General features: G+C 39.3%; 1 long non-coding RNA gene across 1 annotated transcript in view; it reads right to left on the bottom strand.

Moving 5' to 3' along the window:
* The window catches only part of LOC114158073 (uncharacterized), a 35,610-nt gene extending 9,141 nt beyond the window's left edge, over positions 1-26,469 (bottom strand). The window contains exon 1 of the long non-coding RNA XR_003598326.1: positions 26,254-26,469. This is a non-coding gene — a long non-coding RNA (uncharacterized LOC114158073). The remainder of the gene's footprint in view (positions 1-26,253) is intronic.
* Positions 26,470-26,775: the final 306 nt, after the last annotated feature.

Here is a 26,775-nt window from a genome sequence, read left to right as displayed (position 1 = left end):
AACCCAGAGTCCCCAGGCTCCGCTTCCTCAGTGGAAGGCATGTTGGTGGGATTGAGGAGGTCTTCGAAGTACTCTGCCCACCGGCCCACAACGTCCCGAGTAGAGGTCAGCAGCACACCATCCCCACTATAAACAGTGTTGGTGCTGCACCGCTTCCCCCCCCTGAGACGCCGGATGGTGGACCAGAATCGCCTCGAAGCCGTGCGGAAGTCTTTCTCCATGGCCTCTCCAAACTCCTCCCACACCCGAGTTTTTGCCTCAGCAACCGCCCGAGCCGCATGCCGCTTCGCCCGCCGGTACCCATCAGCTGCTTCCGGAGTCCCACAGGCCAAAAAGGCTCGATAGGACTCCTTCTTCAGCCTGACGGCATCCCTCACCGAAGGTGTCCACCAACGGGTTCGAGGGTTGCCGCCGCGACAGGCACCGACAACCTTGCGGCCACAGCTCCGATCGGCCGCCTCGACAATGGAGGCACGGAACACGGTCCACTCAGACTCCATGTCCCCCACCTCCCCCGGGACGTGTTCGAAGTTTTGCCGGAGATGGGAGTTAAAGCTCCCATTATACCCTAATTGATTATAATGTAATAATCAATTAGGATAAAAAGTATAGGTGGAAAGTATTTTTTTTTCCTTATGAAAAAAATAATAATTTAGTAATCTGCCTTTGTAAGTTATCTTTGTCTGATCTTGCAATTTGTTTGATGATCTGAAACATGTTTTTCCACCGCAGTGCATATTCACAGTTGTAATAAAATGTATGTAATAACTGCACAGTTTTCTAGAAACTGTAGTGTAGCTGTAAATTTGCAATGCTTTAGAAATGAAGACAAAACAGTTTAAAAAAACATGTTCAATGGTATTTCAAATAATTCTGTACTTCCAGAAGAGAATGCTCACAGAGCCATTTAAGAAACTATTACAGTTGTAATTAAATCAGTCGAGTTTTCATAGAAACTTTGCATGCAGGCAAACAGAAACCACCACAAACAAGATACACATGTTGCCAATATCTGGTTATATTTAGGAACATATATGATCTGTGGTGACATTATTGCATTTTTTTATTATATATTGTCATAAGCTGCCAATATATTGGCTGTTCCTCTCAAACCGCAGCTGCGTGAAAACAGCCTGTAAATTTTGCAGTGAAGTTTTATTTTATGCGCCGGCTGTGTTTCATAATTTTACAGCTCAGTTATAGTTTATTTGTGGATTATTGTTGTGGTTTCAAATGCGAGCCAGAACCACACAGGATATTGACAAGTGACATCGCTGGGCTCTGGATATGAAGACTGGGCTTTCAAAATTCATACATACATAAACACCCTTCACACCTACTGGCAGCCCATGGCAAAGATGTGTAGAAATAATTCAAATAACTTCAACTTTTATTACAGTAGCATAATCTCACACTGAACCTCAGTCCAACCTCTAACTTAATTCAATTTATTCAGTGGAGGATTTTTGTCTCATACAAAAATCACTAGTGCAGCGTTTATTACGGTCCTGAAAACATTTCCTCTGAATTTCATGTAACTGAAGAACATTTCTAACTTACACTTAACTTTATTCATATTTGTTTGGGTTGAGGTATTACATATTTGGACAACTATTCGTCCAAATATGGATTTTTACTCTTACTTATTTTACTTTCGGACACTTATGATGCGTAGTCATAGCAACGAGGTGTCGAGTTTACAACTGGGAGCAGTTGATTAACGTCCCCAAAGCTGAAATGATACCTGAAGTACGATCCCAAATCTCAAAGGAGTTGAAACGGAGGCTTCATGGATGCAGAGAGAAGAAATTCAAACCATCTTTCCCATCGATCACCATGGCTCCAGTGTCTCTCTGACCTGCTTCCTATCCACTTTGTTCATTCCACTTTTTAAAAATCCTGAGGAAAAATCAACTTAGTCAAAGACTGCTGATTTCCATTTATAGTTTGACAGTTGGGGGTATTATGGCACACTGTATTTATGCGGTATGCTGGATGCATGGCTGCAGACGAGACGGCAGAAAAAAATCATTGGTGTCCCCTCCTTTTCCTGCAAAATATTGCCAAGAGGCGCCTCAAACATCATCAAGGATATTACCCATCCTGGCTGTTTCCTGACTGTACTGACACCTTTTGGCAGGCATCATCAAATCTAGGACTTCTTGATCCTCTGAGCTTTTTTCCATTTGCCATATCTGTAGTAAATAACCATTGATTTACTTGGTCATTTTATCTTGAGTAAATGTATTTTATCTGGTGTGAGTTTTAATTATGTAGCTTTCAATTCATTTTAACGTCTTGCCTCGTACCAGTGAGCTGCACTCCAAATGTTGTTGTACTGTTTCAGTATATTCGCAATGAAGGCTTTCAGTACAGCCAGACAGAGATTTAAAGAGGAGTGGCAAAAGCAAATGAGGTGGATTAGCAGTGCTTGCCTTCAACTGATGCTGTCATCCAGGACATGTTACTGTGGAATATCGTCTCTGCTGTCTGGATATGGAGCTGTTAACATTTCATGACAGTCATTATACTGTATTGTAGCAACAGTCTTCAGTCAGAGGCCTCTACAGATTCTTTGCAAGACTGACTGCTATCGGAGATCCTTCCTACCCACAGCATCACCATCCACAATGACTCCTTGAAGTTACGTAGATATGAGTTGTAACATTTTGTTTTCTTTTAAGATAAATAAAGGGAAATGCAATTAAATCTTTTGTAGTTAAGAAATGGTATTAAAAGAACTGCTGCTTTCCTGAACTTGCCCAAAGCTGCAGTTAGAGCAATAACCGAAAAGTTTAAAACAGCTGGAACTGTGACAAACCAGGCTGATGGAGAACCAAGTTATCTTCTAAGCTCTGTACTTTGGTCAGATGGGATTAAAGGGCTGAGTATACCTCAGCTTGAAAGATGAGTTGAGAGAAATCTGACATCAAAATGTCCCCTTTGAAGTCTCTCCCTTCTCTCAAGGCACATGTCAGTTATTGCACAAATCATTTTAAACAGTAGACATTGCTGCAGAGAAAACCTTCCTATATTCAACAGGGGACAGTAGCAGTAAAACACATAAAGCTAATATACAACGCTACCAGAAGAGAGTCTTACTTATAGGTTTTATTTTTAGTTTTTGTAACATCATTCCTTTTCTTCTGCTGTTCTTGTTGTGAGCACCTCTTTCACAACACATGGAGAATAAAAAAAAAAGGGGATTTGCACTATTGGCTTAAGCATCATCATCAGGGTGTGCAGACAGAAATGGTATTAATGAGGTGTAAACTAAAGATTTTTATTATCTGATGCTCCAGGTGGGTTTGCAGTGAAACAATCGATGAAAAGTGAAAAACAATCACATTGAGGTACAGTGGAGGATCTGTTATGCTGTGGGCCTATTTCTCTTCCAAAGGCAGAGAGAACATTGCTAGGCTACATATCAGATCATTTCAAATAAATATCTGGGGGCCACAAAACACCCACAAACCTCGGGGGCCCATTGTAATCCTAAACATCTTGTCAAATTAAACAAAGAAATGTATTTTGGATGATCAGAAAAGCTACGCAAAGAGCAACATTCAAAGATCTTTTCTTCTTTACTTCAAACTTTTGAAATGTTACAGACGTCTTATTAGCAACAAGGTGTTTTATAAAACATTAACTGCAGGTGGATAAGTAATCATGGCACAGATAATTGTGAGAAAAGGTTGAATTTTCATGAATGTGACTGTAATGGAGTATGTGTAATAGCAACATTGTCCACCAGGAGTGCATAGCGAGTGTTGTATTACAAAAAGAGATAATGCATAATTTGAGAAATGTTGGGTTAGAAAGAGAAGGAAAGGACGTAGGGGACATTGGGTCAGAAGAGCAGCTGTCTTCAGGGAAGAAACAAGGATGGTGTTGTGAAGGATATCCAGAGGAGACCTGCTGGTGGTGTCAGACTGGGGTTCTGCCAGCATCCACCCTCCAGCCTGGCCTTGAGGTACCGAACCACTCTGCCAACTTTACATCCACCATGTCACAACCCAACCCTCTACCAAACCCCCCTAAAGTCCTGCTCTGTAGTCCGTCCACAGTCCCAACCCTTAAGGATCGACCGAGAGCACATCACAGGGAGGGTTTAGTACATTTTGAAACTGTTGAGTTATTTGAGAATATTTGTATTCATCTGAAACACTGGCGCTAAATCAGTCTGGATTCTGTGTACTGCTCGGAGGAGTGGGCTGTGAAGAGATTGTTTTTCATGAGAAAGCATAAGCTCTTTTGTGTGAATACCAGCAATTTATTCACTCTCAAGGGTGAAATAATGTTTAGGCAGACAGTACACACTGCTTACAGCTGCTGCCTGCCATCTTTAGTTTTGTGTGCTGTGTATCTGTTATAATCATACTTTAAAATTTCCTTGTTTAGAATCCCATAATTCATCAGCAAAAACCTACTTCTTCCCAGCTTAACCTCACCGCCCACAAATAACAGTAACCCCCAACCCTTTTAATGCCCTAATCATGTTTATGCTAATTTCATTTGTATGTAGCATGGGTACATAATGGATGATGCTATCATCTGTGGGACAGGCCATATATTTATGCAGGATTCTCTAGAGCAGAACAAGCTTAGAAAGATTATATATGCAAGCTGCAGATGTAAGAAATGTGATTTTAGTTTTTGTGTTATTTCAGAAATATTAGGCTTCTAAATGTGATTACGGAGGAGATGCTCTGTAACCTGGGGGGTTATTTATATTTAGAAAGCATCTTGGAAATAAAAAATACTACAGAAAAGATATACAGTATATTATCCACAGACATATAGTGTATATAAATCTTGTTAAGGATCTACAATCTACTTTCAGCTGTTTCTCATTCACTCTTTCCACAAAGTGCAGCACTTTTGTTTCTCTTCAGTCAAATACAAATTGCATTTTGAGAACTTGGGGTTTGGGAGCCTTGCTCAGTGACTTGGTTTGAAGTTGGCCCGTTTCACCATTGACCTAAAGCTATTAAAAACAAAGTTTATCTTGGGCATTTTTAAAATAATTGCATAAATATAGGAAAATGTGTTTCTATTATTATAATTCTACTGCACTGCTTATAACCCATAGGACCTTGTTTCAGTTTTGTTGAAGCTAATTTAAGACCTTCAAAAACTAATGTTCTGTATGTGACAGCATGCTACCGTAGCAGGATTTACCAATTAGCTGTAGCATAAAATATAAATGAGGTTGATAAAAATGGATATTTGGTTGTGAAGTAAATTACTCACAGTAACGCAAGTCTCCTTAAAAAAAATTGCAATATTTCAAAAATAAATTATTAGCATCCAAACTCAAAAATTGGTCTGCTTTTCCAAAATGTAACTAAAGTGAAATCGAGTTTCAGAATCATAGCCCCAGTTCTAAGACCACTGAGTTTAAATTACATTATTATCAGTCTTAGATATCAGCAACTGTGACTGTGGCACAATGGTAGAGTAGTTGTCCTGCTACTGAAAAGTTTTCACGTTTGATTACATCTCTTGTCTTGTCACATGTTAATGGAAAGGCACTTAGCCTTAACGTACAGATTGATATGTACACTGATGGTAAGAATGGGTGAATACGAATACTGAGTATTCACCCAGTATTTTTAGTGGTCCTATAAACCTTGCTGGTGGCTTTTTGCATTTAAAAAAAAATCACATAAATGACTCTACCAGCTCTTTCAAGTTTTAAAAATGGCAACGAAACTCATCTTGTGGGGTTGTTTTTATTCTGAGAGCTGGAGAAATCTTGCGAGAGTGGGGAAAACATCCAAGTCTGGTAGAATTGGATGTCACTGTGTCTGCACGATAATGATCCAAACATCTGGCCATGTTCACATAGAAATATTTCAATCCAATTCTCCTTCTGTTCTAACCTTGTGAAATGTGTGGCAGGAAAAAATGGTGTGAGATGATGCTAATGCAGTAAAACAATATATTTTTCAAATTATTCCACATTTTTGCTATGATGTTCAACACAAACGCAGCCAAATAATCAAATTTGTTTGTTGGAACTCCTCCTGTTTTTTTTTTTTTACATCCACAGAATCAATTATTCTGTTTTCTGACTGTTGTTGTGTTTAAAAGGTTGGAGTCGATGAATCTTGGCCGCAGTCTCCAGAAGTAGACCTTCCAGAGGTTCACCATTATGTTGTCATTATTGTCTCTCTTTCCCTCCTAATGTGTATACATGGAGATGTCTTAATGGCAAAAAAACAAACAAAACCTCCTAATTGCTTCAAACTCCACGGCCAACATCAGAGCAGGCATCTTACGATTAGCTAAACAAACTCCATCCCTTTCGCCTGCAAATGATTTCCTATTACAAACACATGTTGGAGATGAATCGTTCCCTTCGTTCGACTCTCGAAGAGGACATTTCAGACAAGTTCCCCCTCCTGTTTTCCATTTGGCTGTTTAATTGTCTCAGTGCTGTCAACAGACTATCAGGGTAATTAGCCATGACTGCACAACAACACAATCAGACAGACAGGAATGAACTGCAGCCTCCAAACATGATACTCGGAGAGGGAAAAGGGATAGGATGCGCACATATCTATGTGCAGCCATTACACCGTTGCCCTGAGTACACAGCTCCATGCCACACATTATATTTCTTCCACCAACCATAACCTTCCACCCACCTCCTTCTTAATCCCTCTTACAACTCTCTTTGCCTCCCTCACACATTCACATGGTTACAAAAAACTCCCCCCCCAAAAAAACCTCATTTCCTCTGCGCCTGCAGCAATGGGAGCAGTGTTAATTGTGAGAAGGTGGGGAGTGAGAGCGAGCGTGCCTTTTGTGCAAGCGTGTCGGTCTGTGGGAACATGAGCTCTGAAAGGTGTGTGCAAATCTCCGCCGATGAATGCGTTTCTATACGTGCGGATCTAAACGGGGTTTTTTTAAAGTTGTGCAGGCGCACCTTCTCTACAGTGCCAGTCTGGGCGCAGCTCCAGGGTTTCCTGCACCACCTGGGCATTGGCGAGTCCTGTCACCGGCTCCCAGCTGGGGAGTCTTTTCTCTCGCCCCTCGCGGTGCATACAGCATGTTTGTGTTGGTGAGCAAGCCAGGAGCAAACACCATTGTCTTTTCACCTCTTTTTAGACCTCCCAAACGTGCTCTGACTCCATGTTATCTAGTGCGCATGTGGAGATTCTTCTTCTTGACAAAAAGGAATTAAGCGAGTGGGGAGCAAATTCAATAAAACAGCCCCCATTAAGTAGCCAATGAGGCTCTCTGAGCCCACTGCTTAGACCTCACACACACGATTAGTTGTTCAGGCCGTGGCACATTTAAAAGTACCTTGACTCAAAGGTCATCTACCTCCATTGAGCAGAACTAATATTAGATTAGCTCTGTATGACTTTGTGAGCAAAAAAAAGGGTCATTTTGGAGTGGATAAAGGAGAGATTTTCTTGACTTTCCAGACCCTTATTTGGATCCAAAGCCCAAGTTTATACTTTGTTCTGAAATGTTAAAAAAAGGGCATTAAGAGAGGTGAATTTACTAAAAAATAAGGCGAATTGCTGTGCAAAAAATTAAAGTTTATGATCATAAAATCACACTGGACCTACAATATCCCTGGTGCTTTTTGGCAAAACATCTTTAGCCATAAACTCACTCTGATAATTTACTGCAGCTGTTATAATGTATATTTATTTGCTTCTTTTTCATCATACCTACCATTATACTCAATGTACGTGCTGAGATGAAACATTTAAATCATGACTTAGACAACCAATGATCTGTGAAGTGGGCAGGAAATGCTCTGGGTTAAGAAAAATGAAATTAAGAGGGGCTTAGGTGGTTTACTGAATGATGCACTGTTCTTTGTATGTTTTTTGTAAAAGTGCCTCCAGACAACATTTGTTGTGAATTGGCGCTATGTAAATAAATCTGAATTGAATTGAATTATGGTTACTTGCATATAAGTAATACCAAGGATCCCACAGTGGCTGAAAACAAAGAGATTTTAAAATAAATATACAGTAAAAGTATAAATCGTAGACTCTACAATATCTAGCAGCAGGTTTTTTATGGTATGGGTGTAGCAACTTCAAACAACCATTTCCAGCTTGTTTTTTGCAAGAATGAAAGTCCTTCCTGTCATACCAACGGGATGCCCAGTTTTCTTTTTGCAAATGCTTCAGAAGTTCCATAATATACAACATTCGTAAGATGTATTCCCCATTAAAGATAAATACCGTCAGTCATCTAAATAGGTTTTAATGGAAATCCAATGTTTCCTATGAGTTAAGCTCAAAGGATGAAAATAAAAGAGGCCATGCCATAAAAAATCGTACCGAGTAAAGCATGAAATCACCTATACCAGATGTCTTGCAGATAAGATTGAAACCAGGCCAGAGCTGCGCTTTTAATGTCCACACAATGCTCCAGATGTGAAACAAGGACTCTAATCTGCAGTATGAAATGCAGAACTTACTTATGATAGTATAAGGATAATGTTTCAAAGAAGTTTAAAATCCAATCTAAAACTACACCAGCAAACCCTTACTGACTGAACAGGTATTAACTTGAATAAAAACATCAGAAAGTTCTCACTTTCCTCCATTTTTTTCTACATTATACAGGCATGTTAAGAAGTAGATTTTAGAGAGTTTTCTTTAAGTCAATACGACAACATGTAATCAATGAGACAATCACATTTTTAGGGTTTAACAAAATGCAGCACACAGAGAATGCAAAATAGTCTCCTGTTCTCATCAGAACATTTTTACCAACTTCCCATTGACTGGTTATGGATTAAAGCAATAGAAAACTGTCATTTTAAATGTTTTTTTTTAGTCGGTGCATCCTTCTGATGACACCCTGGGCAACTGCCCTTTGGCCCTTTTCTAAGAAAAAAAGAAAACCTTCACTGCTGATTTCCGTTCATAATCCTGAAGACGTTTCTTCAACTTGCTTAGAGTCCGGTTGTGATAAATTCAGTTGATTGCGCATAATTTGGAATGAAGCACACCATCACACACTATACAAAGAATCAGTTGATTGTAAATAGCAGAACAGAAAATGGTAAATCCGTGGTTTGTATATTCTGACGAATATTCACTTATGGCTTGAGGGAAGCAACAGATGAATGGTGAAAAATAAAAACAATATGCTAATTTTTCTATATGTAGGTCTATGCTGGGCATATAAAAGAGGGAACTTCATCTGCTGAGAATAATCCTAGCAGATACAATAAATTTACTCATGACTGTGATATTTAACTTTAGTGCTTCAGCTTGGAGCCTGATGAGGAGGATTCTGACATGGTATAGTAATTTTTTGAACATCTATCCATCTCACAAATCAATACTAGGTATAATTCATATTAATATTGGATTAACAAATGCATAACACGTTGCCAAATGCAGACCAAATTACAGTGTCACTCTTCCAATGAGTTTTAGGAATAAACTTAATAATCATAGAACAAATGAAACCTTGAAAAAGTTGAATAAACGCGGTGTCCTTGCTGCTCCGTGTCTGAAACTGTCCTCACAATGACATTTTCTCTCTAAGTGAAAACAGAACGATGCACCAAAGCTTCTACTATGGAAACAATTTTCTCGAGCATTCACGTAGGGGTCACTGGATCGCTGTGTTCGGGAACACTCAGAGGTCGAAACAATACACCCGGCCCTGGAACAATAAAGCCGGTGGCCTCGGGCGCCCCACGCAAACTTTCACCGCTCCGCTCCACACCTTCCTTCGCCCCAAGGTTGAAACTGTAAACCTAATCACAGGGTCTCTGTGGATTCAACGCTTCTGCATTCAAGCAGCCTAATTTCTCCACACCGTTCTACCTCGGGGGTGTTTGTGGGGATGTTTGTATACAAGCAGATTCTCTTTTCCTTCTGTCTCTGCGTATGCTGTGGCTGTGCATGTGTTTTTGTTTTTTGTTTTTTCCAATCTCCCACTCTTTTGTGAAGATTTGTGCAGCAGCCACAAAGTAAACTGCTAAAGTGTTAAAATAATGAACGTGCCTCTTCTTTTGATAAAAGCTGCCGCAGGATGCAGCAGAAACGAGGATGGAATATATTCAAATGTAAAAATAATTACTCTGTGGTCATTCTTACCCATTATGATTCAATGAGAAAAAAAAAATTACGAATGAGTGGATCACATAATGGGCTGTAAAGTTTGAATTTGATCAGGATAATAATGATAATAAGTCAGAAAGATTTATCTTATTGCAGCTCATTTTTCAAAGCCCTTCCACAGTGACCTAAAAATAAAAGGCCTTTTCATGCTTTTTGTGTTATAAGGCTCCCGACAGTTTTTGCCTTAGTAATTTATTTTGACGTCCTCCTTTTTGTCTTCATTATGGGTGTTTTTTTTCCATTTTACAAGCCACTAACTCAAATTTCTGACCTGATATTTCTTGTAATATACTGAAATTATGAAAAGGAATTTTGAAATGGTGTAAAAGTTAAAAACGGAAATAAGTCTTGGATGATGTTAAAATTTTAATACAGACAAGTGAACCGGCCCTATTGAGTCTTTTATGTCAACCACTCAAATTTGCAAAATTGATTTAATTTAGCACAAATGATCTGTTTATGGTCATCGTAAATTGATCTAGAGCCAGACTTTGACTCGGTCTCTCTGAAACGCTGTAATTTGTTGAATTTTAGCCATTCAGAGGCGTAATAGCTGATGAGTTTTGGCTCATTGTTCTGCATCACTGATATTCTCCTTCAGCATTGTCCAGTAGAGAGCAGAATCCATTGTTTGATACATTAAGGGCAGCTGACCAGATCCTGGAGCAGCGATGCCGCTCCAGACCAAATCACTGCTATTATTGAATTAGATGTTGCACTGGATACGTTTGTCGTCACTGCGCTCTTGGAATAGTTTTGGTCGGCTGCTCTTTGTAAGGTTCTCCAAAGTTTTCTCCATTTGGTTCGTTAAAATCCTGGAAAACGTTTAGTAGCACTTTCAACACTGATAGGTGTTTTGCTGTTTGAGATCTTTCTTCCTATTCCATGTTATCAGACAGGTTCTTCTGATCTATATATGTAGTTCTATAAAGTAAGCTGTATTCATTACTGGGTATTTTTTGTCATGTAAAATTTAACCCCCCAAAAAAAACTTTAACAAGAATGACAAAGTTTTTTTTTCATTTAAATAACTTTATTTTCAATATAATTCAAAATTAAAACTGCATTTAGTTTTAGTCTAACATTATTATATTACACTAAGAATAGTTGCTCCATTTCTATGCTAAAGTAAAACAATGTGTCATGACCCAAGAGTGTTTTAGTTTCGAGTTTCATTTGCATTTGTGCTTTGATCACTTCATTGTTGTTTATGCTCAAGTTCTCACTTAGCAAGACCACTAAGTGTGGTCTTGCCACACTTAGTTTTACTAGTATTGCTTTAAAGGTCTTGCCATATGTAATCATTCCTTTGTATTTAGTTTTCTCTTTTATTTTTGTTCTTAGTTGTCTTAAATTATTTGAGGCTTTTCCCTTTTTGTTCTAGATCCAGCCTGCCCATCCCAGATCCATCCATTCATCTGCACCAATCATTGAGTGAACGGAGAAGTACCCTCAGAGTAAACAACTCTACGTATATTTCTAGCATCGTAGAGATCCCACATGCCTGGTGCATTCATGGTCCCACTGTGCAGAAAGACCCCAGGTCAGGATTTGACCTCAGAACACTGTTGCTGCAACAGTCCTACCAACCAACCAACTACAGTACAGCTCAATGCGCCATGTATCAAAGTCTAATTTAAAAGAAAGGCTGGTTTCTGAAAAATAGATTTCCTATTACAGCACAACTGCCTTTCGATTAAATGAACAAGAAACTGTGTGAACTTGAAGACAGCAAGAGAAATAGTGGTGCAAAGTACTGACATTTTCTTAAATCAATTTGTAATGCAGTGCATTAAAAAACAAAATTAGTATAATTCTTCAAAGACTGAAGTAAAATATTATTCAAGGCGATGGGGGTTTGTAAATTCACTTTCCAGCCAATGAACCTCATCCAGGTTTGCGGTGCGATATAAAGACAAGCGGAGAGGAAAAATGAGCATGAAGATCAATGTTGCAGGTGTCACTGAATGATGTAACTGGCAGTCATCATCATTGGGGATGAAAGGAAACATTACAGCAGAACGCGGGTAGCATTATAGGAATAAAAAGCTGAGAATAAGAAGGATATACAAGGGATATGACAGATAAAAGCAGTTCTCACCACATCAACGGCATAAATCAATAAGGACTTCCTTTCCTTTTTTCAACGTAATCTGAATTATCGCATATCTGGGCCATGTTATGCTGCCTTCATATACCGTGGCAGTCAGGAGACTTGGGATCATCTTCTGAGGAGTTTATTATTCTGATTCCACACACTCTTTGCTCCGTTGCTTTGTCTTTTCATCTGCGAGCCGGCGTGCTTGAAGGACTGCTGTTTACTGTCAGATGCTGTGTGAGTTCGTCAGACTCTGCAGAGGGATCAATTAATCATGTGCATTGTTGTTATGTGCTACATAACAGTCAGTCTTATGCAATCTCTTCCTCTTTGTTCGTCGCTCGCTGTTTTACATTCTTCCGTCTGGCTGCTGAGGTCTGCTCAGACGCTCTGCTTACGTCAAACCTTTAGTGGCATTTGAATCATATTTCTCATAAGGAAAAGTTATTAAATAGAAGGTGCTAAATTTGAATCAAGTCCAATGTAAGCACAGCCTCTACAGGAACTCTACACTTTTCTTTAGAGAATATTTACATTTCACATTAAATATACTTCATTCTGCTTTGTATTTATTTGCATAAAAATGTGTTTTTATCCCAGCAGCCCACATTGAAATCCATATTTGTCTGGGAAGCAATACATAAATATTCCCGAATGAGCAGTGTGTGTTTGTGTCTGTGTAATAGGTTCGGTGAGTCAGCAGGGGTCCCCTGAGGCTGATTAGTGGACCCTACCAAATGTCATTAGAACATAATGAAAAAGCAGTCCTGCTACTAATGCATAATAAAGCAAATAGGCCGTTACATTACCACAGTATGCAGACTACGCCTGTTGGCATGTCGGCACTTCGCTGGTCAGAGAACATATGCGGCTCTTCATCAAATGTTGGAGGAAAATAGATGACTGGAGCAGACGCAGAGTGGACAGTTTGCCAACATGAAGGGAGAAAGAAAAGAAACACTGAGGAGGATGTTGAAAATAGGTACAGACCCCGGTGGTTGTAGTTACGTTACTGTGTGTGTGACCGGAATAGGAATGTACATGTTCCAGCTTCTCCGGCTCAATCCTTGTTTGTACATTGTTAGCAATGATTAAAACTTTAATGTATCCCTCTGTAAATTACACAATCATAACTGAAACAACAAATAACTAGAAAATAGAGCAAATACCATCGCTTCCGTCGATCATAATGGACGAGAGTCATATCCTCGACTCCAACGTCCCTCTCTGCTTGGCTTTCTAACCGAATGATAAGACGTAGATTTAATGAGAAGCGGCAAAAGCAAACGTGGTGGATTAGCAGTGTTGCTAACAGCTGATGGTGTCATCCAAAACATGTTATTGTGAACTATCATCTCTGCTGTCCTGACATTGAGCTAGATAATTAAAATTTTTTTAACCGAGTTGATTAAATAAATGAGATAACATAAATGTTATCTAATCAGATATTATTGCCCCTTTGGGGTGATTAAAGGGATATGATTTAAATAAATTAAATCAAAAATTATTCATAACCCTGACAGATTTAGATGTGAAATTTACTTTTATTCAACCAAGAAGTTTGTTTCTGATAGAAAATGAGACGAGTATCTATAAATAGGTAAGAAACATAATATTTCCACTGGTATTATGCAGCTCTAACCACAGATTCTCCATCAGATTCAACTCAGGTCTGGCTGAGCTGCTACAAAACGTTAACATTATCTCCAGTTCAAAGAAACTGGAGATAATGTCAGGTCGCAGGTCCATCAGGGCAGGGCAATTTAGAAAAACCTAAAATGCATATTTTTATCAGTAGGATGAAGAATCCTCGCAATCAGATTGAGAACATTCAAAGCCCATGCAGAGGCCTTTCCTGGTTCTTCCAGTACCCGATATCATGCTGCGAGGCCGCTAGGTTAGGCTAGCCGTTGCGTCGACAAGCTTTTAATGGCAGGATTCAAAACGCAACTGACTCCTGTTTACCTATGAATGTGGGTATTTTTACTGCGAGTTTATCTACAGTTTATTCTCATATCAGTGGCAAAAAGCAAAAGGAGTGCTTCCATTCAGTTCAGTCATTGATGCAGTGATCACAGTGAGCGAGAAGTAATATCTGTCAGCCTTGGCATCGCTTAACTACAGCAGCCTTGACTTCGCTACCGACTTTGTTAGATTTATTACGCTCTGCTTCGTAATAAGCACTTGTGTCTTCTGTGTGATAGTGTGTGTGTGTATCTTGCTGTAGGTTCTTATGAGATGCTCTGTGAAGTGCAGTGACTAGTTGCCCATTATGCCAGCTGTTAAATGTAAGAAGCGTGCAGTAAAAAAAAAAAAAAAAAGCGGTGGTTCTGCAACACTAAACAGCTGCCTGTCTTTCTTCTCTTTGACAGGGACCCACAGTGAAGGGCAAACGGAGAAGCGTGCGTAATCCGCTCTCCCTCTCCCCGTCTGTTTCTGTCATAGCATCATCTCTTCCTCTTTGAGTCTCGCACTGATTGAATATTTACTCTCATTTAATGCTACTGTCCAAAAGACGACAGGCGGCAGATTCACATACTGCCAAGCGCACGTATCTACACACACAGCCTGGTCTACCCATTTAATTAGGCGCTCTATGAATAATTCAGTTTGAGCCTCTGGGCTGAAGATAATTATAACGATCAGGATAATAATGTTTATTTTGCTTTTTATTGTATTAAGACATCAATATCTCCGCAGTGCAGCGCGGACAGTTTGCAACTGCTGCCTGAAGCAGCAGCACGAAAATCCTAGAGCAAACTTTGTGTGCGTTCGACGCTAACTTTGTTGTTCATCTTTTTTTTTTCCAATAAAAGTATGGATTTAAAAACACAAAGTGTTGTGTAATTGGAAACTGGAATGAAAATGCTACTTGATTTTTAAATTTTTACACAAGTATAAATTATAGTGTGTCAAGAGTTTGACGATCTTCTCCGGTGTCACTAGACTATTTTCATCCATCGAGCAAAGCTTTCTCCATCACATCATAAAGATTCTCAATGGGCTCTGGACTCTTTGGTGGCCGATTCATTTGTGAAAACGATGCCTCGTGCTCCTTGGACCTCTCGTTCACTATATGAGACCAATGAACCTGGTCATTCCGTGTATTCAGGAAGTCAGCTGACTTCATAATGTTGCTGAATCTGGCCCTGACAATCCTGTACTGTAGTCACCTGATCTGCCTCTCTTCCTGATGCATCCATCCCTCTGGAAGAGTTTAAATCTGGACTCAGACAATTCTGGAAGACAACCTATTAGAGGTTGCAAAAAATTTTAGTCTGAAGAAGAGCTTCACCGTTCAGCAGAACAGCAACCCCAATCATACGACTGTCAAATGGTTTAAAACATTTCTATGTTAGAAAAGTTTAAATCTAATTGTAAATCTGTGGAAATACTTGAAAATTCATGTTCACAGATTATTTCTTACCAACTTTCTTGAGCTTAGTTTATTTTTTAAAATAAGAATGGATAAAAAAAAAACCTACAGGTGTCGCTCAAAAGACTTGCACACGTAATTGCAGCAGGCGTTTCCATGTACTCAGTGGCTCAGAAAACAAATTAATCTCACATCATTGATTTTTATTTGTACATACGAAGGCGATCCATGTATTATTTTCTTTCGACTTCAAAGTTATAACCTCCTTTGTGTTTGGTCTACATAAAATCCAAATAAAATACATTGAAAGTTTGTGGTTGTTATATAATGGTTATGGACATAAAGCACTTCTTCTAAAAGGTAGCTACACAGGCCAAAGACTGTAATTATCTTAAACCAATGACGTTGTTCAATGTTCTCACTCTCGGTGGAAAAACAAGAACCTCTAATCCTCGATTTAGAGGATCAATAATATAATGTAATTACAGTTTAGCTCACTGGGCACAGCAGCTGGTCGTCATCCTATGTGCCTCCTGTAAAAAAATTCTGATTAGTCAATGATTGTCTATTCTTTTCCGGGCATATGGAATCAGCAGCCTATTCGCCACCACTGTATAGTCATTGATTAACCCGGGCAACAGATGGGGGAGGAGTGATTGGGCCGTATTGTAAGGCCTGCACTTTGGCATCTTGCAACACACTGGGTAGTCTTTTCTAAATGGGTGCAATTTGCTATTCTATCTGGAGATTATTGCAAATCTCTATTTTTTTATTCTTTAGCTGAGAGGTTTGGAGAAATAAAATGAAACTGAGCCATTACTTTGAATTTACTAGAGCTGTCTTTTAGCTGATGTCGTGGCTCATTTATTCATCCATTAGTAATTAGGGACTGATGCTTTTGAAAGCAGAAATTGTCTGGAGAATGTCATGACCCCCCAGAGTCCATAGTTCCCTCCCTCAGTTTTCTTTTTCCCCTCCGGCTCTTTCTGGCTCTTTGTTTGGCTCTTTTATTGCCAATCCAGCCATTCTTCTGTACTTACATCCTGACTAAACTGCCATGCATTATCGTAATTAGCAACATTTAGAAACTTGGCTAATTTTAGAGCTTGCATAAATCTAGTTCACTGATTGTAATGATGCTCCTCTGGAAAAAAAATATTGTTTCTCTTAAGTTGCTGCAAACTCTACTATTGGTAAATGGATGGGTGGATGAAGGGATTGATCAACTGGTCAATGGAATGATGGATCTCAAGGTCAATGGATGGGTGAATAGATGGATCTGACAGATGGACACACACACAGACAAACTAATATTGAAAACAAATTTAAAATAAACATTTCTACTTGCCTAAAAATGATTAGTTTATAATTTATTCCCATCGTCGTCCCCTGAGCTCCAGGGCATCTGTCCAGACTCCCAGCCTCTTTGAGGGGCCGTGCCCACTGACCAACACTCCCTCTGGGTTTCAGTGGCAGAGAAAAGTCCATCTGTGGATCTGGACCTGCAGAAGTGAACTCCAGCAGTCTCTTTGCGGGTGATGGATCGCTCCAGACAGAGTGAGGGATTCTTAGGAGACATGCATGCACTCACACACACACACACGCCCCCACAAAGAGGCAAACTGAACAACCGATTGACAGATTGTGTGTGTGCGTCTGCCTGTGAAACTTGAGAAACTTTCAAGTGCCTCATGTGTCCCCTCAGTGTCCTCCTCATTTGATTAGTTGCCTTAAGGGGACTCTGTAGATCAATAGCTGATGTTGGGAGCTCCCCCAACCGTTCAGCTCTCCACACACCAAGAAAAAAACCTCCATCATGCTCCAAGCTCTGCTGCAGTTCATTTAGACCAAGCCGTCAATCATCACACCACAGACAGTCTGGACAAACGACTCCGAGATGCAAAGAGGGGGGGTTAAGCTTTTGCGTTACTTTTGTGAGGATGAGGTATTGCTTGTCTGCCCCGTCCATCTGTGATGCGTACGAGGATCAATTAGTTCATGTTCTCCATTATCCCTGCCAATAACTCCAATATGGCCTGCTGTATCACCATCAATAACCCCTAAATCAGACTTTTTGGCACTGGCCACAAGAAAACAAGCATATTTTACTTGTAGGTCAATCATCGCAAATAGTCTCATGCTGGACAATGTCACTACTCATACAACCATAAACCCGCACTGCTGAATATTAGGTTAACCGCCGTGCTGAAGGGCATGCTGACATTAGCAAGGAAGGGAAGCATTTTATCATCCAAATTTTCCCATGTGGTCCAGTAATTGGAGCGGCTGGAACAAAAGAACCATTAGTGCAACCACCTGCAGCTTTATAATGTGCAGAAAGGACAAGCTTTTTATGCAGCGCATGTTTAAATAAATACAACGAAGGCTGGTGCTTTAACAGCCTCACAAGTTATATGTGGGGTTAAAAGTTAGTCTAACAAAATATAGTAATAACAGCTATTCAAAACTAAGTTTGTCATATAGGTGTGCAAAAGTTTTGAGTCATCTCTTGTTTCTTTCATTTAAAGTACTCTCAAAAAATGTTGTTTTAATAAAACCCTAAGCAACAAATTGCCTTCAAAAATCTCTGTTGACTGTTAATAGTGTTCTCTTTATGTTTTTCTTTCAGGAACAGAAAGCCTTAAGGCTCTCATCCCATCCAAAGCGTCCATCTGAAATCGGCTCTGATTGATGTGGTCACATGACATTGCAGTAAAGTTTCGACCTCCCTTTCTCTACATCTGGCCTGGGTCACACAAAGCTCTGTGCAAAGTGCTGTGTGGATGGTCAGAAGTTTGCTGCATTACTTGAACAGAAAGTCATTGTGCATATTGTCCACATGGTATGTGCAACCATGTGATTGCACATCATCTATTTGGCTTCGGTTTAAAGTATGGGAGAGCCTATAATGGACAGAAAAAGTCATGTTTGCATTTTCCATTAGCTTAAAGAGGACATAGCAAACATGTGGAAGAAGTTGCTCTGGGTAGACAACACCAACAATTTACTTTTTTGGCTGAGATACAATTTTTTTCCATCTAGCTATTGGGGGTCTGGTTCCTATCTCCAGCTGTCATTGGGTGAGTGGAGGGTTCCACCCTGTACAGGTTGCCAGTCCATCACAGGGCAACACAGAGACACACAGTAGAAACAACCATACAAACACACGCCCACGCCCACACACACACCTAAGAACAACTTGGGGAAACCAGTTAACCTAACAGTCATGTTCTGGATTGTGGAAGGAAAAGACAACGTTCAGATACCAGAATGGCAACAGTAAACTCACACCCAGAGTTGCAATGGAATGGATTTGATCAAAGCACATTTTTCAGTTTAAATGGTCCAAGCAAAGCCCACACAAATCCAAATCAGATTCAATTCAGAAAGTGATGTTGACTCTTTTTCAGATGTTTTTCTAATTCTTGTCTAACTCAGCTTGAGCTTTTGTTCAAAGATGGATGGAGAAAACAGGTGATGTTTAGACGTGCAAAGCTGGTACAGGCACACCACAGGAGACTTGCAGCTGGAATTGCAATGAAAAATAGTTGACCCCAATGAACTGCAAATGCATGCCTCATATTTTAGCATTTTCATCTTTAAAAAAAATGTAATTGTAAATTTACTTGCACTTAACAACTGTGCTGCTTTATGTTAGTCTGTCACATGAAATAATCAAAGTTTGCAGAGGATAAACACGTTTGACTAAATCTAATGGAAGGTCTTCAGACATAACTATTAAGAAATCTAGAAACTAGTACTGTGTTATTTTCCAGATTATTTCAACTAAGTCAATCCCAGCTCTGTCACATCCACAGCCTCTAAAAGCCGAGTGAAAGATGGCGGTTCTTCAAATCAGAAGCTGACCTCGGGCTGGAGTGTGTCACAGAGGGGTCAGTCATTCCTAACAGCCATTTCCACTCCCTGCCTCGTTTACTTGTATGAGCCAAATAGAAACAGAGTGTTCGACAAACAGCCTGTCCACCCACCAGCAGATTTTGTTTTTGCCGACAACCTTGTAGACACCTCGACAGCTGCAGTGACCCCCCCCCACACTCCACTTTACACCAGTAACACGTGCCTAAACCAGCATTGTCACCTTCCCTTGGGGCGCTCAGGGACACAGCCCGCCGCCCACGCCGCTGTCACCCTCCCAGAGCTCCGCCCATCAGCTCTTTCCTCCCACGCGCACAGAAACACAATAATCGCCCGCCTACTTGTGCCAGTTAACCTGCTAATAAGGCTGCCGGGGGTTAAATCAGGTTCTGCTCTCTTGTTCCCTGCTCTCTTTCAGAAAAAAAGGTCCAATTGGTTCATGTGTTGGTTCTTGCTGCCCACGCAGACAGCCTGATGGACTGCTCCACCTAAGAGACTGACTGACTGCATTACAGACCAGATGATTGACTGGATGAACATGTCGCCTGCTGGGACTGCGTGGGATCTTTAAGTGAAATGTGATTACAGGCTGTGAAGGAACGGACGGTGCTATAGGTGTGAAAGACTTGGCCGGAGAACGTAAAAACAAAAATATTTGAATGTGTTTATAGGTCTCTCTATTGTACGGAACATTGTGATGAATTTAGACACCTATTCATGTGTTCCTGAGATTCCTGCAACAGGAAACAAATCTGGCAGCAGTCAAAGCAAAATGCACTGCTATGTATATTAACAGTATATGTGTAATTTTTTTAAATACCTGCCAGCATGTAACTGTTAAATGCAAAATGTTGATTTTTTTTTACTCTTGTTAGTTTAGTAGTGAACATTTATAATCATTGAAAACAACTGAATCTTATCAGCAATTATTACCTAAAGAAGAAGAAGAAGAAGAAGAAGAATTACTTTATTCATCCCAGCAGGGAAAGGTGCACAAAATTAAACCCAGTGTTTCTAATTCAACTTCAGTTCAGTTTGTTTATATAGCTCGCATTTAATTTTTTTTAAATTCTGCAATATGTGGTGTAAAACCGTCTTAGTGCTGCCCTCTGTGGGTTGAACGTCGGATACTGCAGTCGAATTTTCCTATTGGTTAAAACGATACAGCTTGGTTGACGTCGTGCATTTGGGTATAAAAGCATATCACTCAGACACACGACCCCGAGGCAAGTCAGGAGCTGGAACAGTGACCATGGCGAGTAATGATCGATGGCGTTTCTCAGCTTTCACTGTACGATTCGTCTACAATGTGCTCGAGTGTCTGAGACTTCCTGCGGTGATTAGGATGCAGAAGGGGCTCTTAGTCAGGACAATTACTGCAAACAGTGCTTTTCTCATCCTGACTACAGCCCATTTAACTCCTTCCAAACATCCCCACACTTGCCCACAAACCTCAGTGTCTTTTGGCTCCGCCCACTTTGGTGGAACGTTTCAAAAAAAATTGTCTGGGGGCGGGGTTATTCTCTCACACAGAGGTTAGAGATGTTTAAAGATATTCCTGCCCCTACACCAGGCCAGATGTTACTTCTATGAAGAGAAAGAAACGGAGAGAGCATAAAGTTAATTGCACCAACTGAAGATAAAGCATAACCGGAGAGTAGTAGGGTAAAGTAACAAATTGATGACAATTTGAGGATCATTGTTTTAAAGTATAGTAAGCAGATTTTTAGGGTTTCTGATTATCTTTACAATTTCTTTGGACTTTGACTGCTTTCTCACTCATTTTCAGGGCAGTTGTTTGTTAAACTACTTATCTCCACCCTATAAGACCTCACAGACTCAAATGGAATGAAACAGTGTTGTGCTAAAGTTGCTGAAAAACTTAAGGATGTTGCAGCTTTCAGGTCTTCAATGGATTGTTCCCATATTTGTTTAAAGATTTAACTTTCAGAATCTCAGTTTCAATAGTTTTGACTCATTCTTTTGTCTTTTATTTGTTCTCACATTTCCTCCTTTTCTGTGATGCCTTCATGGGTAGATGCAGGGACTTGATAGACAATAAGCAGCAAAGCTCCCTAAGTCCTCATAAAAAGCCTCAGAAAACAAGACAAGACTGCTTTGAAAAATAACAACAAAGTCTGAAAGCTTGAATTTAAAACCCCAGTAAACTCAACTCTCAATGTTTTCTAAATCCCCAAATGTTGGCAGACTGGTTTCCGTTTCACTCCCCTGCAAGGAGTGGCGTTAGTGAGAGAACTGTCAGCAGAATTGAACAGATCCATGAAGAGGCAGTTAATTTACTTAATATTCCTCACACTAAATACTCCTCACACCTCTTGTTCTCAGACCGCGCTCACGACTGAAAGTAACAATTAACGCCAAATTGAAGTTTATTGTCTCTGTCACAGACCTGATGGACAGTTATTTCAGTGCCAATTGATATGCATCACCTCTCTTGCCTTTCTGCTACTCATATCAGTCTGTCCGTGATGATCATCTATTGTGAGCGCGGCAGCAACCTGAACACTTCACTGCACAGCTGTTTCTCTCAGACTGAATATATTAATAGTTCATAAATAAGCAAATAAATTAAAAAAAAAACTGATGGGAGGAGAAAATGGGAGGAGAGGAGTGGGGGCAGGAAAAAGTTTCTCATCAGAAAAATTTAATTTCTCACTCCGACACCCACGAGAACAGGGGGAGGGAGGCTTGGGCGGCGGGTAATGGATGTGGGTGGGGTTTTAGTTTTACATATGTGTGTGTTTGAAAAACGGTAGGGATTCATTTTCAAGCTTTCTTTTTTTTTTTTTTAAATCACATTCTCCTGAACACTGACGTGTTTGCATATTTGTTACAGTTATTTTTCTTTCCCTGAGATCCACATTTGACAAACATCTGAGCCTTTTATTGAACAGATACATTCCAGAAACATTGACAGTCATTACATGGAGCCCTGATGTTGGTGTCAGTACAATGTTAGTATGGTTTATTGATGCGTCGATTACTGCCAGTCAATTTGACCCTAAATACATGTCCTACATTTCACCTCAAAGACCTTAACAGCATGTCAAGTGGAGCAGCTAACAAGGTAACATGGAAGGTAAAGGAAACGGTATTTTTTGGTGATTCACTGTAATTTAAACCTGTAGGAACACTCCAGAGTCAAGTAAATTTAATGAGCCTTAAATGAGCCGTTAGTCAACACATCTCACTCCAAAGTGGTCCAAGGTCTGATCAGAATGAAGCAGTACAAGAGCCATGTTTTTATTTTTAAATTAAATCGAGGGTTCTGATTGCACTGGCGAGTTTTTGCTTATTGGTCATGTCTAATCAAATGTCAACTGAGTTATATGGAATAGCATGGGAATAAACTGGACTGAACTGAAAGAAAATTAACCAACTCAGATTCTATACAACTGGACAGAAAGTAACCTGTCTGGGATGCTTATTTATAATAAATTGCTTTTATGCACTGTACATAATTAAAATCAATTCACCTCGACTAAACAATTTCTTTTAGCTCTGACGTCAAAGTAGGTCGGTTAATGTGTCAAAGTGTGGCTTGGGGAACATTTGCAGCCCTCTAAATGTTTTTGTGCAGCCCTAGTACACAACGTCAGGAAAGATGCACATCAATCTAATGGATACTTGTTTTCTTTTATATCTTTCAGGACAACAATATATTTGATTTAATCCAACTTTTTGGCATGCAGGTTCTTTCACCCTGATGATGATTTGGTGAAAATCATCAAATCATTGATGATTTTCAGAAGATTACAGAAGATTTGAACAACACTGAATGAGATGAAATAAGATATTCCTTCATTTGCACAATGCTGTTTCAACTTTCAATGTATGAAATAGAAACAGAGGTGGTTCTTAGCAATTTTCAGATCACAATTGCTAAGAACAGTGTGGGCAGCATGGGAAAGAAGAAAGCAAACATTCTCTTTAAAACAATCGACGCGGGCTGTATAGAAATGTAAACACATCCACTCAGTTGAAGGGCTGTAACCTGCTGAGCCGAGAGCGGAAACATGTCTTCTCTGTGACAGAGGTGATGGTTCCGTGCCAAGCCTGAAATGAACACCCAGCAAGCATCAAATAATTTTAATGACTAAACCTTAAAACCGTCCACCTCACTTAAGTATGTAATGTCCACAACTGTTACCGACTATAAAGCTGTAACAGCTTAATCAGGCCTTGTGTTGACTGCATAAAAACAGAGAAAACTAAAGTCAATTTCTGCTCTCCATCTAAGTCTTTTTTTATATTTTATCTCCCAGACACAGAAGCATATTTGTGCAAATGAGGCTGGTTGGTAAGAAAACTGCGACGTCCAACATTATTTCTGACTTTTTCTGCTGAACCCCCTGAGGTCATGTTTGAGAGAAATTTTCCTGAACCTCAGTACAGAACTCCTGCTTACTGTTTCATCGTGTGTTCCTTCCTGGTACTGACACAGAGGCTCTTTACTGCCTGAATAGCTTTAAACAAAAAAGTTAAATAGCTTCAGAATCTGCAGCCAAATAAGAAGTTGATCTACAGTTTTACATCCATGTGAAGAACAAATAAAAAAAAACTCATATCTTCAGAGAATTGAAGGGAAAATATCGTCAAATTTTAGAGGCATAAAATACTAAAAATATAAAGCAGGAACAAATTGTACTCTGCCTTTCTGTCGTTTTCCGTAGCAGATAAATCACTTCGAAAGTACTTGATGGCAACAAAAAAAGCATTTGAAAGCATCACTCTTAAAAGTAGGAAATGAGGACCATATAAGGACGATGACTAGCATCTGATTATTAAGTAATGTTGCAAATAGGACTGTTTAATTGTTCATAAAATACTTTTTCTGACTGAAATATGTCAAATGTTTTGTTGTCTTGAGCTGTTTTTAGTTTTTGTTTCCTTTGCCAGTATAAAATGATGGCTGATCTCTGCTGATCGTGTTAACTCTTCAAATGCCCATCATCCATGTTCAGACACAATATTTTTTAACTAAATACCAGTATTTTAATTTAGCCTACGTCTGGCACATGTTTAGCTTTAGCTTGAAGTTACAATTAAGGCCAAGATACATGCTGTTGTGAGAAAACTGTCAACAGATTTAATGGCGTATGAAGTGTGACAGACAGTGTCCTCTGAATACCAGTTTGACAGCAACTTTTGGACAATTAACAACCTTCTGAGTAAGACTTGGACTGGTTCTGTGGAGCAAAGTGAGACTTGCACAACCGCTCCATGGCTCGCTGATATAAAGCAGAGTATTCTGGTGATACAGATGTTGGCTGGAATGTGATAACACATGTCTGTGCACATCAGAGTAACAAGGCTGGTCAGAGCTGGAGCAGTAGAAACTTTTCTTCTGAATCCTGCCAAACCTGCCAAGTTTTGAGTTGAAGTTTTTATTGAAAGCTATCCTTTACCGCTGTGGTGAATTGCAAACAGACTCCGCTCACAAAAGAACCCTCTTAAATTCTTGGGTACGGTTCCTGTTTTTAAGGCCTTAGGTCGCTGCTCTCATGTCTCAATATTTCTCATGTCTTTTTCATCCTCCTTACTGAACAAATTACCATATAAACCTTCACATTATGAACTAAAAGATGTGGAGTTTTGTGACTACTAATGTTGCCTTGGGTGGGCATTGTGTTATCCCATAGTTTGTTATTAAAAATCTAACATTACCAACTTTTGAGCTGATTTTTTTAGCTGCCTTCTACTCAGCTTTCCTTTGATATTTCTTTCAAACATTTATTTTATTCACATTGAGTAAATATGAATAAAACTATTGAGTTACAAGACTAAACACAAATGAAACGTACAACTTGCTAAAACAATTATATACAGTTTAAATATTAATCCAGCTTTACTATTTATATTGATGACTTCATCATTTTTAATTTAATCAATTTTAAGTTAATAATAACTTAAATCTGAAACACCTGATGGTTTGTATCGCGATATAATTGTAGTTAGTATTTTTGTTGTATAAAATGTAAATAAAAATAACTCTCAAAATGACAGTTCCCTTAAAATATATTTATTTGAATACTCAAAGTTGAGATTTTACCATATGATCTAAAAAGGATTAATATTCTTTCTGACTTATGACTGGTTTGTTGAAATGACCTGCTGTATTAGATGCTGCTATATAACAAATAAGTCAGTAATCAGTTTCATGCAGTTTAAGTTCTGAGTCATTTTTGGCACAGTTTGCATTAGCCACCTGCCAAAGCAAGACAGACAGCATAAAGCATAGAGCCAATAATTGGACATAATTGCTGAAAGAATGAGCGGTCAATAAATTTTATACCATCTCAGGGCTTTTAAGCCAATAATTATCATGCATTTATAAGCACACATTAATCTAAGTTGGGACATTTTAAGATGATTTGTTGTGTCAACACAATTGGAATAGATTAATACTATTATACAAATATTTTGGAGTTCATAGTCCATAGTCAGACAGATGGAAAACATTCATGACAAATGCCAGCCTTCCAGGACTCCACGTCCCAGAAATTTTACTCAAAAGTTTATAAGGGCTGAGAAATTGCAAAAAACCTGAGAGTTCCAACTCAGACTCTTTAAGCTAGCAGGCTAAGGGGTCATGACAACACAAAACTATAGAAGGTTAAAAGGCGATCCAGTGGAAAACCCAACAAGGTTGTGGTCAACAAAACACCTAGAACAATAAAATTGAAATTCATGAAACCAAATACCTTATACATAAGATATAGTGTCATGTTTGGAGGAAACAAAGCAAAAGAAAATCTACCAACCTTTAGGCAAAGTGATAGTGAGGTGATCTGGGCTTCCTTTGGAGCCACAGCACTTAGGAGTCTTGCATCCATCCATTGAGTCGATCTTAAAATCCTTTGTAAACCAAATTATTGTAGCATCAAATGTGAGGTCATCGGTCTGACAGCTGAATTTTGGCTAAAGTTGGTCATCAACATGCCAATGATCCCAGAAACCACAGTGAACCTACAATGGAACAGCTGAAAAAGAAAAGAATGAAAATTATTCAATGGCCCAGTCAAAGTTCTGATTTCACCTTGATTAAAATGCTGTGCATAAACACAACTGTCTGCAAACATCTCTATAAGCAAAGTGGGCAGCAAATGTCGGAAGGGCTCATAAAGTCAAACAGAAACTAAGTTATGATCTCTAAAGATTTGCTTCTACAAATTATAGAATTATGAAGTCTACTTAGTTATTTCTCAGACATCATTGACATTTATAGAAACTTTCTTTTTCCATTTACTATTTGTATTTCTTGGATAAACAGTCGGATCACATAA

The sequence above is a fragment of the Xiphophorus couchianus genome, chromosome 14 (genome assembly GCF_001444195.1).
Source record: "Xiphophorus couchianus chromosome 14, X_couchianus-1.0, whole genome shotgun sequence".
Classification (NCBI taxonomy): domain Eukaryota; kingdom Metazoa; phylum Chordata; class Actinopteri; order Cyprinodontiformes; family Poeciliidae; genus Xiphophorus; species Xiphophorus couchianus.
This window is presented reverse-complemented; position numbering and strand designations above follow the sequence as displayed.